Raw genomic sequence first — 25209 nt, 5'->3', positions numbered from 1 at the left:
CTGTCTGTGCTCAGCCAAGTCCATCTGAATGGTGGCAGGAGATGGCCTGTGTCCAGTGCACTGGGGGAAGCCTTTCTCTGAAGCCCGAGGATGCGTGCCCCACAGTGGATGGACATTTGTGACATAACAAACATGAGTTCCCAGCTTATGACTCATGGGGCCCTGGGGGAATGAAGATAAACAGACAAAGGTAAGCGTGGCTCATGACCCACAGGAGAAGTACCTATTCCACACCAGTGTCCCAGGCTTGCTCCTCGGCACGTCAGGAGCATTCGCTCCAATGCCGACTCCGTACATGGTGAAGGCGAGGGGCTGAGAGGTGAAGAAGGGAGGGAGGGAGGGTCTTCCTGAGATCCAACAGCCCCAGGTGGGAAGGAGAGATCTAAAGCCAGGTCACCTGCTCTGAGCCCACCTCAGCTGCTGACCTACCCACAGCAGGTCCTGGGCTGAGAAAGGAAGGGCTTGGGCAGGGCGCAGGGGCAACATGTCTCTGCTTGGCCAAGTGACATGAGCACAGCAATAGGAGATTCCCCCTGGACCCTGGACAATGTAGGGACTCCTCACAGAGGCGACCTTCGTGGCCTGAGCTCTGGGTCCATTCATGTTTTCCTATTGATCCCCAGGGACTAAGGGACTCTCCTTGATCACAATTATGACCTAAGCAATCCTTTTACACTGAGAGGAAGAAAAAGCCCAGATTCCATCACTGAGGTGTGTGGCTGTAGGAGTTGGAAAGTCACATTTATTCATTCAACAAACAGTTAGCATCTACCATGTTCTAAGGATTGTGCAGATTGCTAAGGTAAAACCATGAGAAAAGGAAGACCACACAGAATAAGCAATCTAGCTTTTAACACTATCCCACAAAAATAATGCAAGTCACTCACATAATTTTTAATTTTCTAGGAGCCACATTGGAAAAGTAAAAAGGAAACAAGTGAAAGTCATTTTAATATAAATTTATACTCAACATGTTGGACATACTCTCGGGTCAACGGGTCTTGGCCGCCACATCCATCCGTGAGGCGTTCGGTGTCCTCTTCTTTCCCTCACTGGGTCTTTCAATCCCTGTGTGCCCAACTCCCCTGGCACAGCTCAATTTGGACTAGAAACATTTCAGACTCTCGGTGCACCTGTGGCTGCTGCTTACTGCGTTGGATCCTGTAAGTCTAATTAGACAGGACAGAACCAAGCAATGTTGTTGGCTGTGGTGTCTCAGGAGAGGAAGGACCCAGCCCTGTGAGGTGAGTGGGTGGCACTAGCTGGGGTTGCTCTGGGTTTGTCGTCCTCCCAGACGTTCCTCTAACAAACTGGGTGACTGTGAAAATTAATCTGCTCTCTAAGTCTCAGTGTTCTTATCTGTGAAATAAATGGGACTTGCAAGATGAGCTGCCAGTAGAAATAAATAGGTATCCAGGAATGCATCCATTTAAGATCCAAAGATGTCTTAGAGGAACGCATGTGCGCTTGTGTACTGGTGCGTGTGCGCCGTGAGCCCGGGTGTAGATGGCAGAGATAAAGCAGTTAGTGGAAATTGGAAGGCTGCTTTGGGGAAGGAAGACTCAACTTGGAGTCTCACTTCATAATCAGCATCAAATACCCTCCAGGTAGATTTTGAAAAGTCAATATGAGAAATTAAAAATAAAAATCTATTTTTGACACTAGATGTTCCTCCTGCAAATTCTGTATAAATCGGAGAACATTCTAAATCATAAAGTTTTGAAGGAATCTCATTTGAAAAGATCAATAGATACAAATGTGCAAAAGGTGTTCATATCTTTTGTGAAAATAAATGCTTAGCTATTAAAAAAAAAAAAAAACAATGAGAAAGTGTGGGGTGGGGGTGGGTGGTTACAACTATAGTCTTCATTTGTGTAGTTCTCGGTGCTGTCCCTCTGTAAGTTGGTAAGAAGAATATACCTGAGACCACAAGGTACAAATGAGCCACTAGCAGAAATGAATTATTTCTAAAAATGTTCACTTGCCCCAAATTAACTAAAGAATTACCAATTTACTCCCATTAAATCAATATTTAAAACTAAGAATTTGCTCTGCTGTTGCGGGCCCCCCCCAGGGGTGGTAAGATCCAGGAGGAAAGTGGACCCGGGGAATCGTTTTCATCATGAAGCCGCCTCGTTAGAGCTCAGACTCGGCCGACCTCTGAAGGTCAATGAACGGCTGAGACGCCTGTTCCTCTGTCCCTTGGTTCTGCTGACATCGTCCTCTCTGCTGCCTTCTGAGTTGGGATGAAAGAAAGCAAAACTCCTCCCTGGTGGCCTCTGAGGAAGAGCCCTGTAGTGATAAAGCAGAGGCACACAGGAGGGCGGGGACATCCCCGGGGACTCCTCCAAACACTCAGCTTTCTCTAATGAAGACCTTGCCTTGCGCTTTCCAGGGCCCTAGCGAGCACGTGTGGGAACCCGGCCCCAGGGCAGCAGAGATGGGAGCTGAGGCCCGAGGAGAGGGGCTAGGCCACAAGGGTGCAGTGGGGGACTGGGGGAGTCGGCTCACTCGGGGGGACGTGGTTGTTTATAAAAGGCGGTTCTCTCGCCCCTTTTCACCCATTAGCTTTATCTCTTCCTTCCATCATTCAACAGCGCAGGAAGAGGGGCCTGGACGGACCCTGGCCCCTTGAATTGGACTTCTAGCCTCCAGAACCGTCAGTCAGTAAGTCTCTGCCCATCATGAGAGACCCAGGCTGTGGTGTTCTGTTGTAGCTGCCCAAAATGAACCGAGACACCCTGAGGCCCTCAAAAACATGGTGAGAATTTATTAATTTACTCCCCGAGCCGTGGTGGACAGGGGGAGGGAGCCTGGTGAAGGAGTGTGAGCAGAGGCCCTTCAGCCTCCGTTCCTGGGGAGCAGGGAGCCCCTCTGAGGTGGCATCCCCATCCCTTTCCTGGGAACTTTCTTGGCCTCTCAGAATCCTCAGTTCTCTGATCTCCACAAGAGAGCCCTGGATGCACACAGTGGGGACCCCCAGGGAAGAGCCCTGGATGGCTATCTTCAATGGCCTACGATGCATCCCCTGACATCCCCTCCTCCTGTGGGGTCACGGCACTAGATGCACAAGAGGCCCCACGTCATATGCAGACTCATGTCACCAGGTGGAAACAGGTGTTCTCTAAATGAACCGAGCTGATTTGGCAGCCAGCTGGCCTCTGAATAAGGGTGAGGGCTGGGGATATAGCTCAGTTGGCAGAGTGCTCACTGCGCAAGCACAAGGCCCTGGGTTCGATCCCCAGCACCATAAATAAATAAATAAATGTGAGCTCGCTGCCCCATGACACATCCACTGGACACCATGTCACAGAACTGTGATGAATTCTGTTCACTCACAGAGACACACACGTACACATGTAAATACATATCTATATAAAATGTTTACAGGGTATAGCTAAAAAAAAGACAGCTCACAAATATCCCATTAAAAGGTTTCATATATATATCTCGTCTATGTGCTATACTAAAGGGCGATTGGTAGACAGTGACATCACAGGTGATCAGTATTTGCTCTTTCCTAGTCTATTCTGTTCTATAATGAACATGCATGCCTTCTGCAGTAAGAGAAAATGAATTTTTAAAAACAAACAACCAGATACATCAAGTAAACAAATGGACGGTGGCACTAGACCCAAAGTTAGAGTATTCGCAGCCGTCACTCAGCGCCACTTTGCTTCCCATTGGCAAAGACCCTCGAATGGACTTGCTCGGGCCTCACAGTAGCTCTGAGAGATGGGGAGGTCCCCCCATGTCAGGGCTGAAGCCAGGGCCTCAGCGGGTTTAGTGACCCCCCCAGGCCCACGCTGCTGGTGAGTGCATCTGGGAGTCACAGTCGGCCCTGACTGCCATAACTTCTCTCTCTTTCTGATTGCTTTTTGATCCTGTCTCCTAAAAAGGTGACAACTCCCAGGATTTCTCCAGCAGGTCTAACTTCTGCCAGCTACATCACCATGGGTTGAGGGGCTCTGGACTGCCCTCCTTGTCCAACCATCGTTAGGCTGATGGGGCTGGTTCTGTAACTGCCATGTTGTCAGGGCAAGCTGGACCCTGGAGATGGCTGCAGAAGGCCAGCCGGAGTTCTGTGCTCTACATGACACATGCACACTCACTCCGTTAGCCCGTAGGATGGCACTGGTCCTTACCACGGAAAAATGAGGAAAGCGAGGCTCAGAAACAACCCATGCAGGGCTGGAGAGTGACCCCCAGAACTCATGTTCAGCCACAACCTTAGGAGGTACCTTATTTAGAAATAGAACATTTGCAGATGTGAGTGGTTAGGATGGTCCCAAATTTCAGTGACTGATGTTCTTGAAGAGGGGATATGAAGAGGAGGGGCAGATGTTGGATTGGTGCATACATAAGCCAGGGGAGGTCAAGGATTTGCAGCAGCCTCAAGATGCTAGCAAGAATCCTCCCCTCGAGTCTCCAGAGAGATCATGGCCTTGCTGAATCCTTAACTTCTCCCTCTGGCCCCCACGACTGTGAGAGAATCATCCTCTGCTGTTTTAAGCGACCCAGTTCATGGTAATTTGTCACAGAAGCTACAGGAAGCAAACACACCCACATTTCTCTGGAGGGGCTGAGCCTGAGGGGCATCTGGCCACCTGGCCCCAGGGCCACCCCTTCAAACTGCAGGCAGCTGTTGTGAAAATTAAAAGAGTAAATTGAACAGAGCCCTTGGCCCCGCGCCGGGGCATTGTGAGCACTGGGCAAATGGTAACTATTAGTAGTCTTTAATGATGTGGAAAATGCTCAGTGCCTAATTTTAAGGGAAAAAGAGCATGATTTAAAATTGAATATGGGGTATGATCTCAACCAGGATTCATACATACCACAGAGAAAACTGAGACTGAGCCAAAGGTGGCTGACAGTGAGCTGTGGAATTACAAATGCTTGTTTTCTTCTTGAGATTTGGCTGATAGGATTTCATCTTTTTCTTTTCAGTGAATAGGCATTACCTTTCCTTTTTTTTTTATCAGCTTTTTAAAACTCTAAAAAAGTAAGGCAAAGGCAACTAACCAATCTCCAATGCAGCCAAGAAGCCATTAGAAACCGCTCTCGTGGCACCAGTCGGGCCACGCCAGGGTTTACCCCTGCAGCCAGGGAAACTTAGTCGCAGGAGGTAATCCATTTGAAAACTACTCTGCAGTAGGAGCTGCCGGGGCTGCTGCCTGCTGCCGGGGCTGGTGCTGGAGCTGCCCCAGGAATTCTCACCAGCAGCTTCTCCAGGGACAGGGCCCCCTGGGGCAAAGACTGAGGGAGCCTCAGCCCAGTGCAGGGCCGCTGATATAGCACCCCTGGGCAGATGCTGAGGGCATGCACACGGTGCAGTCCCTGTCATGCCCTCTGCACAGCCACAGCAGTGACAAACGGACTCAAAGCCCTGCACAGCTGGGGCTCACATGCTCCTAGGGGAGTCAGCAGACAAACAGCTAGAACTCCCATGGCGTCCAGGGCAGGCGGTGCTGACAGAGGGAGGCTGGGGAAGGCCCCTCGGGCAAGATGCTGAGTTAGAGCTGAGTTACAGGAGGAGAGCCATGCCAGGAAAAGCACATCCCTTTAGAGGGAACAGACACTGCAGAGGCCTGGAGGACTGGTGAGAACCGTGGCATCCTGGGTAGATGCGGAAGAGAGAGCTGACAAGTCATTAACAGACTGTGGTGGGAGTGTGAGAGAAAGAGGGGTCTCCATCCTCCTGTCCAGTCACCCCCCCCCCCGCAAGGCCCACCCGACACCAGCACTTGGAGGTTAGGATTGCAACGTAGGAATGTTAGGGGGACACACTGAGGCCGTGGCATCTCACCGTGACCCTCGAGGGCTCCTCAGCAAGTCAGTAGCTGGAAAGGGATCGACCCCACCCTCCTGCCTCTCAGCCAGCACCCTTTCCGGGACCCACACTTTCTTTCTGACCTTGAGTGATCAAGAGAAAGGGGTGTGGCCAAGTGACATCTCCTCCTCACTGGGCACACGCTGGAGGCTCCAGAACCACCGTTTTAAAACCATATACCATGTGACATTTTAAATAGACATCTAAAAGCTTTGTCTTGTGTATATTTTGTTCCGAGGGACATATTTTCTGAAGCAGCAGTGTCCAATGGAAATGCAATGAAAGCATCAAACGCCATTTCAAATGTTCTAGGGCCACAACTGAAAGAGTAAAAGAGGAACAGTGAGATTAATTTTAATAATATATCTTATTTCACTCAAGATATTCATAACACGATCATTTCAACAGGCAGCCGATGTAAAAACATCACTGAGAGACCTCATTCTCTTTTTTTCATACTAAGTTTTTGGGATCTGTGTGGTTTACAACTTCAGCACAGCCCAGTTTGGACTAGCCACGGGTCAAGGACTCTGTGGGCCCATGTACTTGTACCTGTCATATGGCACACTGCAGTTCTGGGTCATTGAACGAGCACCTCCATTTTTCCTGGCCAAAACCTTGGAGCTCAGACTTAACTCATTTAATTTATGAAAAAAAAAAAATGTCAGCTCTGTAAGTTAATTGGCAAAGCAATTCCTTAATGTAAAACCCATCAGCCAAATCTAATTTACTACCTGACAGGAAAATCTGACTTTATTTTTTAAAGTTTAAGTAGAAGTGTTCATTTGCAGGCTCCTTTAACCTTCTCATTCTTGAAATCAAATTTGAAGGGAGATGAATGATTGGCTATGGGGGTGGATGGATGGATGGATGGATAGATGGAGAGAAGGTAGGAGAGGAAGATGATAGATGGGTAGATGGATAGGCAGATAGAAGAATAGATAGATAGATAGATAGATAGATAGATAGATAAATAGATAGATAGATGAAGAGAGAGAGAAGCAGAACTGACTACACCTCGCCTCACATGTGTTTGATATCAGGAAAACATAGGATACTGCCACCTTCAATGTCCCTCGGGGCAGCTCCTTCTCTTGGGACCACAGAATTCCTCCCTTTGTTCAAAGCCCAGGAATGAGGTTCAGAGTGAAGGAGAAACTGGCTTTCTTTTATGAAGTGCCACAAAGTACCGCCAAGGCGAGGCGGGAGAGGAAAGCCGCCCCAGCACAGAGGCAGGCAGACAGGCTGCTCTGCAGGGAGCCCGTACAGACCCCGAGACACGCAGAGCTTCCTTCCAGCTCAGGTGTCTCTGAGCCTCCAGGGGCCACAGGAGCCGGCCCAGTGTGCAGACTGCTCTGCAGCCACAGCCTTCAGGGCCCTGGGGCTGCCCAAACCCCTGACAGAGGACGGAAGGACACGCTTCTGCCAAGGTCTGCTGAGAAGCCAGAGCCCTGCACGAGGTCCCAGGAGCTGAGGACAAGGGCTCAGCTCTGCCACCAACTGGAGGTGCCAGTGTGGGCAAGAGGCCTCACCTCTGCCCCCCACTCTCCCACCCACAGACGCGGCACCTGTGCGAGGAACGAGTAAGAACACTGAGCGCTCCAGGCCTGCGCTCCAGAGCGCACTGGGAACGCCAGGTCCCTTCCCACGGTCCCACTTCAAATCAGAACACAGGAACGTGGAGAGACTTGGAGCTGCTCTGGACTTCGCCAACTGGAAGGAGCAGGTGTGAGGAGAGGTGACTCTGTTCTTCTAACTCTATCATTCACCCTCACGGTGTGATAAATGAAGGAAGCAGAGTCTCAGGACTGTGCATCTTTCAGGAACCAGAGAGTATTCAGGGAGAATTAGCTCACTGTCACATTCAGCACCCCCACCTGTGGAAGTAGATCCTATCGTCCCCATTTTTCAGATGGATAAGTGGAGGCACTGGGAATTATGCTGTTGTGTTTTCTCCCCCTAGGTGGATTCAGGTGGCTGTGACGGGACAGAGGAGGCTTATTTCTGTCTTGTCTTGTTCTGTGGTGCGGCTGTAACAGGACACCACAGTCAGTAACTTAGAAGGAGCAGAATGTGATTTCTCACAGTTCTGAATGCTGAGAAGTCCTGGCTGTGGTAAGGCTTGGTGTCTGGTGAGGGCTGCCCTCTACTTCCAAGATGACACCCTGAGGGACACGTCCTCCAGAGGGGAGGAAGCCTGTGTCCGCACATGGCCAAAGCGGAAGGGTTGAACTCCCTCCCTTGAGCCTTTAATGAGGCACCTCATCCCATGGACAAAGGCGCGGCCCTCATGATTCAATCACCCCCTGAAATCCATACTTCCTGGCGCTGCGGCTTTGAGGATTAAGATTCAACATGAATTTTGAAAGAGACACAAATACCAAACCACAGCAATTCCTCACCATCTATTTTGCTTTTGAGTTTGAAGTTACAGAACCTCACTTCTACGCACCGTGTACATCATATTAACCTGGGAGGAAGTTTTTTTTTTGGTAGATGAAAATAAAGCTACTCAAAGAAGAAAGGAGAAAGGAAATGTGCCCAGGTTCATATCCAGTTGGCAATACTTTTGTTTCCAAAAGTATGTGTGTGGGAAGAGACCACAGGTCCCGGCATTCTTTGGCTGGGTCCCAAGGCAGTTGTCTGTCTATAGCAGCTCCTGAGTTGGCAATACCCTTCAGACTAGCCACTCCCAGCCCTCTTCCTCCAGCCCCAGACCTCAGGTTCCCAAGCCCAGCAGAAGCTTCTAGATACATGGGGGTGATCAAGAAAGTAGAAAATGCAATTTTCTGTGTAAATAAACCAGCTGCCATGCTGGGCCTGGGCCTGGCTTAAGCTCCCTGCTCAGGGAGGAGATGCCCTGCTCCACTGATAACCACCAGCCTCTGGAGACTCACAGAGCTGCAGCCTCAGAGTTGCCTGGGGACGGATCATCCAGTCCTGCTGGGAGCTGGCACTGCCCGGGCCTGAGACTGGCGAGGATGGCATCACTGATAGCTTTGCCAGGGGCTCCAAAAGAAAGGGTCTCCTCGCCTTGTTTTTTTCTATGCAAACTAAAAAACAAAAATCTGTGAATCATGAGAGCTGGGGACAGCTCATCTCAGCTAAGGAGTCTGCTACTACCTGCCTAAGAATGAACAAGGCAAGCGTAAGGTCACAATTAAAACAAAATAATAACAGCAGCAATAATAGCGATGCCAGTGGATTAGTTCAGTTCTCGTGAGAAATGTGCAAACACTTGTAGGTTTTCATTTTAGCAAATTAGAACTCCAAAGTCCAGACAGATGCAGCAAGTGCGGACACCACATCAGAGCTGGTGCAACTCAGGTTTGAGTGGGTCTGTCCAACTCAGGTCAGTGCTTTTGACCTCCTGGGACTCTCACTCTAAGCACCAACATCATGCTGGGAGTGCAGGGCAGGCTTTCCAGGGGACCAGTGCAGAGCAGAAGCAGCCTTGACTGTCCCAGCAGGACAGGGTAGGTGATCACAGCAATTAACACTGAGCCGGTTGGTCCCAGGCCAGGGGCAAACCCTAGTGTAGGTCATTTCTCCTGTGAGAAGAGGATTTCAACACACCCAAAAACTCAGGTGGCCCTTCTTCTAAGAGTTTCTCCAACCTTCTGCTCCCATGGCTCAGACACCCCACCAAGGCTCAGGCACCCCACCAATGTCATAACCCCCTCCCTGAGGTTCCCTTTGCCCAACTGACCCTGCCCCAGTGTGTTTGCACTTGGTCCATCTCCATCACCAGCTCCTGGCTCCAGCCCACCAGCATCACCCAGCATGCTGAATCACGAAAGGGCTTCTCACAAGGCAGCAAGGGCTTCAAAGGAAGGCCTCCTCTGCTTGAGCTGGCCATTGCACACGAGGACCTCGCTTCAGCCCTATGGCACCCCACACCAGGCCACACGAGATCCAGGCAAGCTTCTACATCCTTCTCTCATCTCCATTCCGCCCTTCCTGGCTTCCTGAATCTCCTCTTCTGCAAATCTTACCTTCCCTGCAGGCACACAGTGTGCCCCAAATGCTTCCCTTACATGTGTGCATGTGCATCAAGTCCTACTGTGTGTCAGGCTCCACGCCTAGTACTGGGATTTGGCAGGTACCAACCGTGTGTTCCCTGGCCCCAGATATCTTCTGCTCAGATGGGAGAGAGACAATGAATTGAGAAGGTGGGTCCTCTGGGGGGCTGTGGGAAAGGACTGCAGAGGCAGTTGGGATGTTAAGTAGGAACAGCAGGGACTGTGGGTCACGCAGGAGCTCACTAAGCTGGGTGATGGCTTACAGTGAACTTGAGAATCCTACACCACCTGAGGGGTGTCCCACTCCACCTGATAGCATTGGGTGGGACCTGAGATTCAGTTCTTTCATTTGCTGCCAGACTAGGTTCTACTGCAAGACCAGGGTTGCTAGCCTGGTAAGAGTGCTTCACTAGGAGCAGAGCTACGGTGAGCCTGGCTCCTTGCAGGCCCTGTGAACTAAGGCCCAGAACTAAGCTGCTCTGTGAGGTGAGCCCTGGTTTCACCTCATTGCACAAATGAAGGTCAAGAGGATAAGAAAGTTCAAACAGGTTGCTCAGCTGTACAGGGTCAGAGCTAGGACTGTACAAAAGCCCAGACCACCTTCACGGAGTCCCCTCACCCCTCTCTGGCCACACTCTTCTGCAGTGTACCCTCAGCTTCCCCGGAGGGGCACGCCATGTGGGGCACACACTGCGGGATCTAGAGCCAGCAGGACCTTGGTCAAATCCAACTCCGACATTCCCTGCCCTCAGAACTTTAGGCAAGACCTTGGTTCCTCCTGTCCTCTGTTAGCCCACGTGTAAGAACAGGTGATGGCACTCAGTTCTGGGAAACGTCTTGTTCCACCCACTGTATGGTTAGCTGTGTTCTAAATGCTCACAGTGCCTGACAGGTGGCACTCATTACGATCTGGATGTGTGACTGTCAAGAACTGTGAAGGGTCTGTGGTGCACCTTATTTGTAGTCTAGGTTACCCTGCTACCCTGGCTTAGTTTTCTGGATGCTGCAGAAGACGGGCACCCTATTCATTACTCAGGAAATAGGCATGTGATATGTTGGCACCAAACTCCCAAACCTGGATTCCTACAGGGTGAAGTGAAGACAGACAGGTGACACCTTTTCCCACGGCATGCTTGTTCCTATAGAGGAAGCCCAGATGTAAGGAGCCTGAACTTTTATAATAGTCACTAAGTCCTCCTGTGTGTTACTCTAGAGAGAGACACTCTGTCTCTCCAAGGCTGTTTGTTACACAGATGTCCTCAAAATGGCACTCCAGAGCAAAGGGCAGCCCATGGTGAGCTATGCAGAAGTGCCAGAGAGCCCGGCAGAGCCGTTTCCCAACAATGGCCCTTTCCTGACACTCCTGTCTCTTCTTTCCCATCTGGTTCCCGTGTGGGTACAACCATCTGCAGTAAGCGTCGGCCACAGCGAGGTCTCATCCTGCGGCTGCTCTGGGCTTGCCCATTTTGAGAGTTTCCTCTATAACCAATGCGGCGGGTGCTGGTATTCTTCCTTCTTGTGGTTTTACTCTCCTTTCTCTCTTCACCCCACTTCTACCCGGTGCAGAAAGTTCAGTAAATCCTGGATTCCTCAGTCATGCTGAGCTAAAGCTCGGTTGCTTTCAGGAACTCCCTCCTGCCCCGCGTTGTTTGAGTCTGTTCGTGTGGCCCATAAAAGCTAATCATTAAATTTTCAGGAAATTCGCAAGCTGGAACTGACCTTGACATCCTGGAAGGTGGCAAACTCTAGAATTTGGTTTTCATCATGGACAGCTGGCTTACCGGGGCACCAGCACTCCCCACCGCTTTCCTTAGAGCAGATGCTAAGCTCGGGGTGTTTACACAGTGACATTGAGGTGACGGTGCACAGGTTATGTCTATGTCCCATCTTTGAGCTCTCAGGCCCTTTTATGGTCCCCTTTGGCACAGGAGCATCCTTCCACCCAGTGTTTAATTAAGTCTGGCCTCTTCCCTTCTCCTGGGATCTGCTGAGAGCCATGATCTCAACTGACGCCCAATAGGATGAGGATTTGAGATCTGCTGATGTCACCTGCTCACCCTCCCTGCTCACTTCCTGTTGAATACGCTCCTGCTTAGAGAGAGCTTTATACCCTCAACTTCCTGAGTGGCTCTGCCTGGGGAGCTGCACCCTCACATCTCACTCTTGGTTACCCTCCACACTCCCCATTCGGTTACAGGTTTCCATGGACTTTTCCACAGAAGGCTCATGGGAAGCCCCAGGGTCCACCATCCCACCTCCTCTCGACCCAAAGTCCGCTTTCTCATGGCAGCCTGGAACTATGCTCCCAAGCACACCCGGCCACTGCTGTAATGACACGGTAGGCGATCACATCTGTGCCTGCCATGGAAAGAGAGGTAATTTGTCACTCTATTTTGGTTCTCTTTGTGGCCCAGAGCCAATTCCAAAATGGCAGCACTCTGAGAGGAAAGTCACTTAGCCAAAGTCACACGGCTTCTGATTGATGGAGCCAGGAATAGAACTCCAGGGTGCTGCATTCAAGGTCAGTGCCATGGTCAACCCTGCCCCTACACCCAGGTTCTCAGGCACTTTCCTGTCCCAACAGCCCACAGGCCCTTCCTCTCCTCTTTCCTTCCCTCCCTCCTTTCTCCATCTCCCCTGCTCCCTCTTTCCCATAGCATCCATTGAGTATTTGCTATATGCTAGACCCTGCTGAGAGGGCAGATATGGTGCCTGTGCTGCTGATGACCACAGCCACGGCTCTCTTATCAGCAGCAGCCTCCTAAATCAGAACTGGGATGAGAGCAGTCTCTTCGAAGATGACTCCCCTTCAGCCCATTCACTACTGATAAAATAACATCGCCCTGTCCTTCCAAGATGCTTTGAGAATCAGAATTCTCCACGTGTCGGTGGAGAGAAGGACCTTCATGGACAATACCAGAGTGATTGGCAGGCAGCATCTCAAAAACAGTGGGGGTTGCTGTCTACAGGGGCAAAGGAGGGCATATTTGACGAGGTCTGATTTGATGGACAGGTCAGGGCCCTTTCCCAAGGCAAACACTGTCCACGGAGGAGCTCCCCACTTGTGCTCCAGGTGCAAAGCTTCCTGGTGGCAAGTGGTCGTTGTTGGAAGCACTTGCTCTTTCTTCTTGTTTGAGAGTCTCCAAAAGAGTCTTGGCAGAGAATGTTTGTTTCTATAACAAGAATGTTCTAGCAGGATCCTTGGTGTTTTTTTTTCTTTTTTCTCATTTCAAATAGTTCACAAAATTATAACCCTGCAAAGTTAAATTAACATCACTGTCACCGTTATTACTAGTATTAGTGTATAAAGACCTGGGAAAGATCACTCAGATAGTCCAGGAAGAGCTGTCTCAGGGCCTGGGATTCCTCCCACCCAGCCAGGTTGTCTCTGTAGCCACTCATTTCCCACAACCAATTATTCAGTGCGCTAGCCTGGATTCCTTTATAATGTGAATAATCAGCCTCATTGATCTGTTTCCTCAAATGGCATTGTCTCAGAGGGTGACACATGCCATCTACATTTGTACTGTGCCAGGAATCAATAACCCTGGTAACGTCCAGGAACTCTTGAGAGCTGGACAGGGGAACGGGGTGGGTGCTGCATTGGTATAAAGTAAACCTTGGGATGTGTTAGATTACATTGTGGTCACCTGAACCAAAAGAAAGGTGATTTCCACATTAAGCTACACATTTCATTTCTGCTGTTATTGTTTAACTAGGGGATGGGTGACCACCTGCCATATGCCTAGCACATTGCTAAATGTTTACAAAAGGGACCTTGTGGGACATTGTAAAGGAGGCATATGGATCTTGCCAGCATTCAACTGTGTGTTCTTGGGCAAGTCATCTCCCTCCCCGTGCCTCTGTAGGTCCAGGACGGTGCGCATTTATTGGCCTTTGACCTGGGGCACTGAGCCACGTGCAGGCCTCATGTCCTCCTGACGCCCTTCCTGTGCTCCCTCCAGCTCACTGAGGGTCCCTCATCCATTGACTCAGGACCAGGTAGATAGGGGACCTGCTGCCTGCAGCAGATATCTCAGCACACCAGAGAGAACAAATGCGAGTTATGCGTCTGCCAGCACAGGGAGCCCAGTGGTGGGGAGATGAGGACTGTGCAGGTTCTAGTTGATACCTGCGGGGACACAGGCTCCATCCCTCCTAGGCCCTGCCCGCCCAGTGAGTGGACTGGGTTCCTCTCTCAGGCAAGGTGGCTCCTGTGTGTGCACATGAGGCAGGATTTCAGTGTTAACAAGCAAGAAGAGAGGAACAGGGAGGAGAGGCAATCCTTTTCTCAAGAGTTTACTCTTCCACTCATGAACGGTCACATTTCCTGGGCCTTCTTCCAACAGCAGGTATTTTACCACTCCCGGCTATTATGGACGCTGGGAAATATTTGACTTTCTAGACTCTACAAGAGAAAGCCAGGAGGGTGGGGATGTAGCTCAGTGACAGAGTGCTTTCCTGGCAGGCCTGAGGCCCAGGGTTGAATTCCCAGCAAGAGAAAGGGGCGGGGGGACACAGAGAGAGAAGGCCAGGGAGAACGTTAGAATGGGTGGTTTGAGCCAGTCTCCAAGGGTCCAAAGGCCTCCGTGGCTCAGGCCTGGGCTAGGAGGCAGTGACAAACTAGGGACATGTCTCCCCTGGAGCTCCAGGTAAATGAGAGGTACAGGCACCCGATGACTCAGATACAAGATGCCAAGAAGTAGGAAGTGTGGTGCAGACATGGGTGTGTGAGGAGGGTCGGGGGGCTAGGAACGGAAGTGTCGGAGCTCAGATCTCTAAATTGGGTCAGGAAGGAGACGGTATCTGGCTTGGTCAGGGAGTCTCTAAAAAAATGCTTTAGACTGAGCAGTTTATGAAAAATAGACATTGATTTCTCTATAGGTCTGCAGGCTGGGAAGCTCTGGTATCTGATAGGCATTCCTAATGGGGAACTGGACTGGTGGCCACTGTCTTGCCATGTCCTCTCGTGGTAGAAGGGTGGTAGAAGGATGAGAATCCTCTGGGACCCCTTTCATAAGGGCATGAATCTCATCTCTGAGGGCCCTTTCCTCATGACCAACGTGCCCCCAATACTCTCATGTTAGGGGTTAGGTTTCAGCACGCATCTGGGAAGACCCTTTCAGTTGATAGCAGGGCCATATTGAAATTTTGTAGCCTGGACATGGAGAAGTCTTAAATTCTTATTCTATAGTCCCAGCTGTCTTAAGGAATGGTATGTGGCCAAGAAAGGTTCCATAATACGACCTTTTAAAAATTTGCAATTCTTTTCTTATCATAAAATTTTTAAAAATTAATAAAATACTTCTAAAAATACAGAAAAAAAAGAACATGAAAATAAGTGTAAACTTGTCTTAGTCACGCCTTGGTATTGGGGGTTTCCGCTCCCCTCCCATAGCAAAATCCACAGGTGCTCAAGTCTCTTGTGTGAATGGCACCGTATCTACACCCAACCTACACACCTAAATTAGTGTGTGTGAAATCATCTCTAGATTATTCATAATTGTATATAATATAAATATCATATACATAGTCATTACAATTCATTGTTTAGGAAATTATGTACATATTCAGTGTAGATGAATTTTTTAAAACATTTTGGGCTTGCAGTTGGTTGAATCTGTAAACCCACGGACACAGAGAGCTGAATTTTGATCTCTTTCTCCCAGTTTTCATTTCATATGATAAAATCAACTTTTTTGATTAAAATATTCACAAATCGAAAAAAAAACAAAATGTGTTAGCTGATGGGTCTGAGGGGTCCAGGGTGAGGGGTGGTCTCAGCCCTGGCTGGTCCCCATCATAAGGACCCGTGTGTCCTTTCCCTCTCTCAGTTCTACTGCCCTCCTCTGCCTTCTTCTCAGACGAGGGCTTTACAAGATGCATGACATACGCATGTGTGTGATCCCAAATGAAGGCATGTCCTGCCTAAAGATGGTCCAAAACGGTCTTTGATTGCCCCTGGAGGAAATTCTCGCCATAACTGTGAGGTGGAGGGTGGGGGGATCTGCAGGCCTGCAAGGACAGGGTGCCTCCTGGAGAACATGTCTCTCCTCTTTGAAATCAGAATTCAGAGCACATATGGTAACACTGGCTCAACGAATGAGTTCAGTTCACCTTCCCGAGCCCCCGCCCCCATCACCTCTGATGAATGCAGAAGCCCAGGTCAGCGGCAGCCTCCTTGTGGAGCAGTGGCCAGAGAGAGCTCGGTACGCGGAGGGACCACTGGGTAAAATGAGCCTTGGCCGTTGTGGTTTTCAGCAGTGTTCTCAGCAGTGACAGTGTTAACACACTCCTGGCTCACTGTCTGGCTAAAGTCCTGTTAAGCTGCCTGTGAAGTCTCACAGCTGCTGGTGGACTTCCAGGCCCTGGGGCACTATTCCCGTGTGGAAAGCTGGCATTTGGGCACCCTCTGCTCACAGTGCACAGGTGAAGGCATCTCCACCTGCTTAAGAGTCCAACTCATAAATTCTTTCAAACCTGTTCAGCCTTAATCTTAAAAACAAAAGCCCTTCACACTAGGCAAAATCCCAGATGTCCAAGGAGGTTCAGGGTAGGTGGGAACCTACCACCACCAACAGAATTCATTCTTCAAGACGCCAACAAATTTTGTAAGTAATGTTTGTTTTCTAAAAATGTGAGCAATACATGCTTATTGTAAAATTTTGGAAAGAAACATAAAAATATGGAAAAGTAAACATCACATATAACTCTCACTCCTAGAAAACAACCATTATTAACATTTCATTTGATTTCCTTAATGTTTATTTTATTTCTTTCTTATGCATACGTCAATATGTTTTAATTTTCTCTTCCTCAAACTCTTCTGAGTGAATCAAATTTTCACTACCTCATATAAATATTTATTGCCTCTCTCAAAATTATTTATTATTCAATCTTCTAAGACAGTGAGCATATCCGAGAAGCATCCTTTGATACATTGACATGGAGAACTCCATAATTTCAGATGAAATTCTTTTTGTGCAGAGTCTATTACTATTTCATAGGATATTAAGCCTTAAAACATAAACTTTTCACAGTTTCCCCCTTTATTTAATAAGGAATCGGGAGGCAGAAGCAAGTCTGCTTCTTGTTTCCACTTTTCATTTTGAAAGCGTGGTGCACAGAGAACTCAGCACTGGAAATAAATGGAGAGCTCGATCATCTGTTTTGCAGGGTGGGAAGGGAGTCCCAGGAGGCTGCGTGCAAGGAGAAATCTTCAGCATGAGCTTCAGGCCACATGGCCAGCCAGCTCTGCCCCTCAGGCAGGTCCCTGCCTCCCAGATGCCCCTCAACAGCCTCCTTCTCTGGCCGATCCACCCTTAAGGCAGGTGCTGGCACTGGCACCGCTGGCCAAGCTGGAAGTCAACCATCTGATCCTATTTCTCCCTCCAGCCTCACCCTGTTCGTCCCATGGCCAGGCCCAGTAAGGCCTGTGTGTCCACCTGCAGTCTCTTCTCTCCTTTCCCTCTGAACCAGGACAGCCAGCTCCTTACCTCACACTGCCTCCAGCACCAACCTCTGTAATCGTTCCACAGAGTGGACAGGAGGAACATCCTAGAGCATCACCTGTAGAGGGTCAAATGCTGCCGAGGCCTCTTGCAACCGTCAAGAGTGTGGGTACCGAGTCAAGCCAGTGACTTGGGCCCATACCCACTCTTCCTGTGATGTTGAACACCATGCCTCAGTTTCCCCTCCTGGGTGAGGAATGAGACGTGCCACCATTGCTATTAGAAATAGGCCACTGAAGTCATTTAGTGACCTCTCGTGTATAGAAAGTGCTCGAGAAACTCCAGCTGCTATGAAGACGTGACCCAGCAGCCTGGACTCTGTCCTCCACCCCCGGACACCCTGACTTTGGTGTCTGTTTTCTGTTTCACAATGCAGCACCTGGGCCACCTCTCCAGTCCTCTCATTCCATTCTTCCTCTTGAACACGGGAGCAGCACTTGCCTTTCTGGAAATTCTTGCTCCCCTTCATGCCTGGCTCCTGCCCCCTCTCAGCTGAGTCCCTACCGCATCATCACACAGTGCTTCACTTTACCTTTACCTCCAACCTGGTGCCAACGACATCAGATTAAACAAGATTTACTTATCTGCTTCCTCACTTGACTTTGAACTCCTTGAAGAAAGAAAGTTTGCTCTTATTTATTTGACTAGCCAACCTCCAGAAAGGTAGCTGGCAGGGAGCTTGGATGATGAGACTTTCCTGAATCAGTGTAGACCAGCAAGCGTATTAGCATGTCTTTGTATCCTGATGATTAACATCTGAGCCCTTGCTGGGACAGTAGTGCCCCCTTATTTCTGATGGATATGTTCTAGGACCCCCAGTGGATGCCTGAAAGTCCAAGACATAGGACAGCAGCAAATCTATGCACAAGCGCTGTGATACCATGACAGTGACTATGATAACTAAGATGGCTACTAAGTGATTGACAGTCGGGTAGCATATTCAACACGACACACTGGACAACAGGATAACTCCTGTCCTGGGTGGGAGGGAGCAGAACAGTATGAGTTACTGCATTACTTAGAATGGTACATAACTTAAAACGTATGCATCTTTATTTCTGGAATTTTCCATTTAACACTTTTGACCATAGCTGACTGCAGTTAACTGAGAGTGTGAAGAGTGAAACTATAGATGAGGTGTGGGTGACGGTACTGACCACACTGTCTCTAGGGATGAGCTGACCAATGCCTGGACTATAAATGGCCACACAGAACAACACATGCAGAGCCCAGACTCCCCCTACACACCACTCCTCTGCTGGGCTGTCACTTAGGCCTTGATTCTTAGTCATCCTAGGACAGGAACCAGGCAGCTAAGGACAGGGCCTTCTGAAATCACTCACATTGGCCAGTCCTGAGCCTGCCCAGCCAGTCCTTCCCATAGAAACCCTGGTGCTAGCTCTCCTCCTCTGCCCTCTGCCTGCTTCCCCAGGTTTCCCTGTGCCCCCTGCATGGTGTGGCCCCTCTTCCTGGGGACTGCAACAACTCTCCTTTTAGTGATGGTCACTCTCTGACCAATGGCCTCACCATACCTAAATCATAATAAACCCAACAGTGAAACACATTACAACCTCAGGCATTACGGAGTCTCCTCAGCTGTAAGCAGGAGAGCAGGACCTGCTTATGGGACGGTCATGAGGCTCTGGTGAGCTGAGCATGTGAAACCACTGGAATTATGCTGCCCACCGGCGGGCCGTCCAGGCCTGTGTTCTTCCAGCCATTTTTGTTTTCACAGCATGAGAGGACGTGACCCAATGAGCCAGGAGGGGGAGAAGGGCTGGTGCAGCTCAGAATGGAGAGTCCTGGGATGAGCGCTGTGTCCCCCCTGGGGCAGCTCCAGGAAACCTCTGCAGACCCCACCTCCAGTGTGCACCATCCCTCAGCCACGGGGCTCCAACGGCAGATGGAAGCAATGGAGTCCAGAGAGCAGGGGCTTCTTGCCCAAGGTCAGCAGCTGGTGAGGAGCAGAGCGGAGAGCCAAATTCCAACTCCAGGGAGAATAAGCCCTTAGAAGCCAGCCGCGGGGCTGCTCCTCCCCGGGGTCTCTGTGTTGCAGGTGGAACTGTGTGTTTCCTGTGCGTGATACACCCAAGGTTCAGTAGATCATAGGACAGGCTGCTGACTCCAACACCTCTCCTGCCTCACCCACTCCCACAGGATTTGAGAGAGAAGAGAGCCCTCTTCCCAACACAGCGTGCCATAGATCTCAAGCCCAGTGCCTTGAGTATCACGAGCCCAGCCTCCATCAAGGGGACACCCCAGTGTGGGAAGAAGGGTGAGGCTCCTCCTCCTCAGCTTCAAGAAGAGGTGGGCAGTGTGTTCTCTTGCTGGAAAGATCTTTATGACACAGCCAACAAGTAGTCGGAGAGGGGTGGATGGTGGGATTAGCAATAGAGAGACCATGAATCAGCCCCTTGTGCAGACCTTAAGCAGTTCATACTTTAGTGGGTGTGTCTCTAGCTTAGCAGGCACAATGGTGACGCCGTGAATAAACACCATGCTATCTTAACACAGAGCTGAGATGCCATCGAGAAGAGGGTGCAGCCAAGGAGTTCAGGGAAGCTTCCTGGAGGAGGAGAGGTTAGGAGAATTTAAATTATTGTTCAGCCAATAATTTTGCTTCTAGGAGCAGAGCATATCTCCTCCAGGCCAAGCAACATGGCTGGGTTTTCCCAGAAGTCCTGCCACAGGACCAGAGTCTACTTCGATGGTTCTGGATGGGATAGGACTTCAAAGGCTGCACAACAGCCTGTCATTTAAATATAGGATGACCTATGATGTTATATTTATAAAATAAAAATATTAGTATGTATTTTTCACTGTTTAATAAACCATTATGATGTGTTTATCTCTGTACCTTTGGCTATTTTCTTAGAGTGATATTTTAGAATTGGATTTCAGTAAAAAAGTATAAAAACATTTAAAGCCCTTGTCAAATTATCATATTCCCATCAGAAGAATTAAGTATTTTCATTTATTTACTCTTGGTTAATTTGCTAATTTGATGGGTGTGAAATGATTTTTCATTCTTCCTTCAATTTGCTCGTCTTTCATTCTAATATGCTTAATACATATTTTTGCAGTATGCATTCTTTTTTTAAAAACCATCTCCACTCAATCTATTTTTCTTCGAGGTGTTTCTCGTTTGTTAACTTACATCAATTATTTGTACCTTAAGGCTGGTAGCCCTTTCTTGAAGACGCATATGCATACATATCTATGCACACACACACACACACACACACAGCAACGCAGCCCAGGTGGGAGGTGCTCCTGGAGAGTCTGACACAGAGCCTGGGTTCCTGGTCCCAAGCCCCTGTGGCTCTGCTTCTGGAGGGAAGCTCTCCTCAGCCTGCATAGGAAGCCTGGTTGACTCACTGTGCACTGGCAGCCCTCTCTCAGCTACTAGGAAGGCCTGCAAGGGCAGAGGGGCCCCCAGCAGGCTCTGAGATGGGGGGCACAGGCTCAGGATGTTCACGTGCTTGTCTGGCAAGATGATGGATGTAGGGCAGGGAGAAGGCAGGAGGCCAACAGCTGAGGGCCAGTGGCTGGGCCAGACTCTGGCTGGAGGGAGCCCCTGCGCTGCCCGTCCAGTGCAGACAGCCTGGGAGACAGGAGGGGCTGCTCCCTCAGGAGTCAGAGCGCCAGGTGTGTGCTTCCAGGGCTCCAAGTGCCCCATGCTGAGTGCCATGTGACCTCCAGGAGCCCACTGCGTCACATGCCACTCTCCTCTCTTTCAGAAGAATGTGTTGGTTAAAGAAAATATCAGAAAACTGGACAAGTAGTAGCTTAAGTAAACAGGGCTTTCCTTTTTGTACAGGGGAAGGCTAGAGGGAGGGAGCTCCAAGGGCTGGTTTGCTCTTCAACCATGACATTGCGGAGCCAGGATCCCCCTGTATTTTCTCCGTCCTCCTTAACAACCACCCATGTTGCCTCATGTTCTTGCCTCAGGTTACTCCTGGGTGGGAATCTGAATTTCTAAGCAGCTCCCAGGTGCTGCTGCTGCTGTAGGCCTGCAGACCACAGGGCACATAGCAAGCCCCAGAGGAGACGGCACCGTGAGCGAGCTCTGGGCACAGGTGCTCCCACGGCCACTGCTAAAGCGACCACTAACAGCAGGACACGCAGAGGGTTCTCCAGTCCTCAGTGAGTTGCAAGCACTCAGTTCTTGTACGTCTATTTTATCACTTAATTCGCACTAATCGATCCCAGTTTATGGAGGAGAAAGCTGAGTGTGAAAGGTGAAGCCACCCAGACCGGTCTTCAGCTCACAAGTAGTGCAGCTGGCATGCAGACCCCAGCGTCTCCTGACCTGGGGACATTAGGTTTCACGTGAAGGCCATCCTGAGGCTCACACAGCAGATAATGTTGGCACCCAGACCTTCCGGGTCACATGTGATTTCAACCACTGCTCTAGTGGGCAATGGCGGCAGCAACTGAACTCAAAGGTGCTTTTCTGTTTCCTATTTTCTGTACACAGAACTCTGTGTGTGTGTGTGTGTGTGTGTGTGTGTGTGTGTGCGCGTGCGTGCGGGTATGCAGAAAGGGCAGATGGCTCCCTGGGGCAACCCTTAGTCTGTGGATCAAGGCTCCAGCCTTCCGTTCTTGGACAGCAGCTCCGGGCAGCGCTGTGGACATGCCTCAGGCAGCCCAACACAACCTCCACTGCTCCTCCGCAGCCTCACCTTTTCTCCTTCCCTATCTCCCCTTCTTGTCTCTTCACGCCTCCTTCCCGCCATGCCTCCAAAGTAAACTACCTGCACCAAAATCCTCCTCTCGGGCACTGCAATTGGAGGACCCAAGGTTTCATGGGGCCCACAGGGCAAAGGACCAGGGCAGAGGAGTGGGTGGGTACAGGCTTCTGAGGGAGGAGGAAGTGGGAGGAAGAGAGGTGTCAATGACCTAAGCCACTTCAGCACCACCTGTCCATGCCAGCTTGATTCTCAAACAGCCTGTGGGCTAAACTTAATATTTCCCTGTTACAGGGGAGGATACCAAGACTCAGAAGCTTGAAGATCTGCTTAAGAACCCCAGAGAGCTAATGATTCAAACTGAGCTCCGCCCACTCCTGGCCCCTGTCCCTTCCTCCACCAATTTAAGCCCAAACTTCCCACCGAGGCGATTCTGCTCAGACCTCTAGGTACGGCTCATCCTGGGCCGTGATAACACCGTGTTCTCCCATAAGAACTGGGACATGGGCGGAGGCAGAAAGGGGCATTCATTTCTCTCTCTACCTCCACAGCCTGAATACAGTGATAATATTTGGACAGTTCCAATAAACATCACTAAATAGCCCTGATCTATGACTTTTCCCGCTTCTAAAGATAGAGATGGGTTATTTATCAAATATTTGGACAACTTATTAGACAATTGCTGACTTTGCAAAATGTGTCTCCTAAATGCATCTGCCCTGCTTCCTCTGTTTACATTTTACATTCTGTACACAAATCCGAGGTGGCCAGCCATGACCCATGCACAGCCAGCAGCTCCCATGTACCATCCACGGCCCGCGGGCACCAGGGCCTGGGTGCCCCTCAGAAGCCTCCCTGCACCCGGTCCTGCAGCCATCCCTCTTCCTAGGAACAGGCAGCTGTACAGTCCCAAAAGGAAGGAAGACAAAAACCAGAAAGAGAGATAACAGCACTTAAGGTTATTTTGTGCACCTATTTCTCATAACCTTCAAGGTTGCCAAAATTAAGTTATGAATAAACTTTTATTTCATGTGAAATAACCATGGACAGAATAAATGAGTCCTTCCTCCTGCTACTCCAACCCTCTTTCTCAGCATAGGATCCCTGGTTGACCATTAAAAAACATTTACATTTGGTATAAATCAGTGGTTAAAAGTCACGTGCCTGGGGTCAGATATCACCAAGGTTTGGAGGTGCTTTGTTTCCAAAATGCGCAGGTGTTGGAACCTAGGTCTCCAGTGGTGGAGGGTCCTTTAAGAAATGGGCCTCAGGAACTGATGTGATTCTGCAATCTGTATACGGGGTAAAAATGGGAGTTCATAACCCACTTGAATCAAAGTGTGAAATATGATATATCAAGAACTATGTAATGTTTTGAACAACCAACAATAAAAAATTTTTAAAAAATTAAAAAAAAGAAATGGGCCTCAGGGAGGTCATCAGCTCCTGGGGACTCTGCTCCTGTGGATGGACTGAGCCTACTGTCTGGGGAGGCACAGGCTCAGCAGCCTGTTTCCGAGGGGCAGGATGGTATGGTGTGGTCCCTTCCACTCCTTCTGCTTCTCCTCTACTTGGGACAGGGCCGAGGGACCCTTGCCAAGGTTTCAGCTCCATGCTGATTGGACTTTCCAGCCACCAGACTTAGGAGGCAAGTAAACTTTTCTTTATATGTTACCAGCCTCGGGTATACTGTTACAGCAAGACAAAGCAAACTGAGACAGACACGAGCCCAGAAAGGAGTCCAGACCAGGGCTGGAAGCCTGGGTTTCAGGGCCAGTTCTTCACCCACTAGCTTGTGACCTTGAATGAGATACTTGGACCCACTGAGATCAGTGGCCCCCTCCTTGAAAGGGGCTCAGTGGAGACTCCACACACATCTTCCTGACTCTCTCCACTGATCCTGAGACACACTTTTTCTTTTTTTAAGATTTCCAAGAATAGAATGAGCTTGACAATCCCTAGGGCCTCAGCTATTAACACGTCGTACTGAAGCGTGAGTCCTCTCACAGGACACGGGTGTGGAGCAGGGCCCCCACCCAGAGCGGCTGCGCTGCTTGTTAACGGACCTCAAAGCTTCAAAGGGTGTTTTATATCTTACTTTATGAAATTTCTGGGAAAATCTCTTGAAAACAGTTAAAAGGGTAAATATTCAGCAAGGCTCATGCTGGAGGAGCAGGGAGCACATCTTCGTGGTAGAATCGCGAGGTCAGAGGCCTGGGCTGTATCTGGTGCCGGGACTGGGTGAGGCATGTGAGTGCTGCAGCCACAATTGAAATGCCAGCTCTTTTGACCAAAGGCTCAAGATGTAAGGAGGCACCAGCCCCAGAGTCACACAGGGGCACCGTCAGCACCTGTGTGAGGGTCTCCTTGTGGTCCCTAGGCTCCTTTCTGACCTCAGTCTTGTCCCCGTCCTGCTGCAGGCTCCTCTGTCCCATCTATCACGGCGTGGACAGCCCTGTCCCTTCTCAGCCTTATTCCCTGATCTGCATCTGAATCATTCCTGAGATCTCCTATTTAACACTGCTGCTGTGATTTTAGTCCATCTCTGACACTAGGCAGGAGGTCTTGGGACGCTGACCAGGTAGAGCCCGAGAGGCCCACCATGGTGCACACCTAGAGGATGCTCCTCATGCTCGGAGCACCGTGGTGAGGTGTGGAGCAGCTTTGCCCACAAGATCCAAGCTGGCTTTGGAACCAGGCCCACCTGAGTCCCAGTCCCCAGTCACCACTCCCCAGCTGTCTGCAAAACCCGAAGTCCATCCCTAAATCGTGGCTACCCCCCCACCCCCCACTTGGACTCCTCATGTCAGAAGCAGGGAAATATATTCCTACTACACAGGGTGTCAGGAGGCTTCTGTGCTGTGACAAGGGGTTTGTGGAATGCACCTCTTCTGGGGTGACCCACAGTCCCGGTAAGGACTGTCCCTGACTAGGAATATTGTTGTCACTCTCCCCTCCAGCCTCAGAGCCCCACTGCTCCCCTGGGAAGATGCACCATGGTGGGTCGTTCTCGGTCTAGAGATAGTGCTGCATCCTCAGGCCCAGGGAGTTTTCAAATGAGAAAAGAAATTCTGTCCAGAATTCTGAACCAGTTTCCATGAAGATCCCCTTAACACCTCTCTGATTCCTGCTAAATATCCTTCTTTACACCTGAA

General features: G+C 49.9%; 1 long non-coding RNA gene across 1 annotated transcript; it reads left to right on the top strand.

The window, feature by feature from the left end:
* Positions 1 to 18832: 18832 nt before the first annotated feature.
* LOC125616504 lies at positions 18833 to 20219 on the top strand. The gene is made up of 2 exons (XR_007347135.1): positions 18833 to 19309; positions 19521 to 20219. It is a non-coding gene; the product is annotated as an uncharacterized LOC125616504 (long non-coding RNA).
* The last annotated feature ends 4990 nt before the right edge of the window (positions 20220 to 25209 follow it).

This window comes from Marmota marmota, unplaced genomic scaffold (genome assembly GCF_001458135.2).
Source record: "Marmota marmota marmota unplaced genomic scaffold, marMar, whole genome shotgun sequence".
Lineage (NCBI taxonomy): Eukaryota > Metazoa > Chordata > Mammalia > Rodentia > Sciuridae > Marmota > Marmota marmota.
This window is presented reverse-complemented; position numbering and strand designations above follow the sequence as displayed.